Genomic DNA, 1,699 nt, shown 5'->3' on the forward strand with positions numbered 1-1,699 from the left:
GATTAATGGTTGTAATGTTCCAGTGTAGAGTAATAACACTGCTAATTTCCTATAACATCCTATTTCTAATGCATGTTTACCCCTGTACTGTTCCAGTGTAGGGTAATAACACTGCTAGTTTCCTATGATATCCTATTTCTAATGCATGTCTACCCATGTAATGTTTCAGTCTAAGGTAATAACATTGCTAGTTTATTGTCATGTTGATTAATGGCTGATGTTCCAATCTAGGGTAATAATATTGCTAGTTTATTGTCATGCTGATTAATGGTTGTAATGTTCTAGTTTAGGGTAATAACAATACTAGTTTCATATGACATCCTATCTCTAATGCATGTTTACTCTTGTAATGTTCCAGTCTAGGGTAATAACACTGCTCGTTTCTTATGATATTCTATTTCTAATGCATATCTACCCCTATAATGTTCTAGTCTAGGGTAATAGCACTGCTATTTCCTATGACATCCTATTTCTAATGCATGTTTACCCCTGTAATGTTCTAGTCTAGGGTAATAACACTGCTAGTTTACTGTCATGTTGATTAATGTTTATCATGTTGCTATTTCTAATACATGTCCACCAAAGAAAAGATGAAGAAAGAACAAACCAGACCAACTCAAAACAAGCTGAGCCCAGATTGTTAATACTATTATGTCATAGAAGTATATTGTTAATACTCTGTCATAGAAGTACATTGTTAATACCCTATCACAGAAGTACATTGTTAAACAAAAATGAGATTCATAACTGAAATAGTAACAAAAGTTGAATCGATCATCAAAGCTTCAAATACATTTCGAAAATCAACTAAAATCCGAAGAGAAACACATAATTGAAGCAAAAGATCAAAAATCTCAAGTACAAACCAAACGACGACGACGACGGCGACGACGATAACAACGACAATGATGTGGCGAAAGAGGAGTAGAGCTCGAAGATGAGGAGTAGAGCTAAAAGCATCTGATCGAGGTTTTTTCAAGGTCTTGAACAATCCGAAAAAAGAAAAAATCAATAGAAGCACGATTTTAGAACAAGAAATTGAAGGTGAAATATTGAAAATTGTAGATTAAAGATGAATAATATAGTTGGACCTGAGACTGAGCTTCAATGGAAGCTCCTCTTGCTCCAACACCAGAGAAAACACCAGCGAGAAAGGAGAAAATAAATATGATTTGATTTTTTGGCAGATTTAGTTTTTTTGGCAGATTTGGTTTTTTGGCAGACATGGAAATATTTGGTTTTATGGCAGATCTGGGCAGATCTGATTTTCCTCTCTTAAATCCATAGTACAAGGACAATATAGGTATTTAACACACACAAATAAACTAAAAAACAACTATTAAATTAAAAAAAAATAATAGCTGTCAATTTTTGGATTTTTTTTGGGTGTGTTTATAGTTTTTAAACGGTGTAAGGTTTGTTTATAAAACCATGTCTAAGATTGGGTATATAACTAAATTTCTATAATTTCTTTTCACCCAAATATTTTTATTTTGGGGAGGAGAAGGGGAAGGTAGATAGAGAGGGAGATACATGTATTTTTATTTTATTTTTAGAATTTAAATTTAAATTTTATTAACAATTGGGGTAACTAATCGCGAGAGAGAAGAGAGATAAAGGAGGGAGGATAGGGGAGATCGGAATGGTGAGAGAGAGATGATTGTTGGGTTTGGGTGATTTTATTATTATTTTTTTTGTT

General features: G+C 32.9%; 1 long non-coding RNA gene across 1 annotated transcript; it reads right to left on the reverse strand.

Annotated features, from left to right (window-relative positions):
* LOC109946645 lies at positions 749-1,353 on the reverse strand. Its single transcript, XR_002269746.1, has 2 exons — positions 1,092-1,353; positions 749-982 (listed from the first exon to the last, which is right to left on the reverse strand). It is a non-coding gene; the product is annotated as an uncharacterized LOC109946645 (long non-coding RNA).

The sequence above is a fragment of the Prunus persica genome, chromosome G1 (genome assembly GCF_000346465.2).
Source record: "Prunus persica cultivar Lovell chromosome G1, Prunus_persica_NCBIv2, whole genome shotgun sequence".
Classification (NCBI taxonomy): domain Eukaryota; kingdom Viridiplantae; phylum Streptophyta; class Magnoliopsida; order Rosales; family Rosaceae; genus Prunus; species Prunus persica.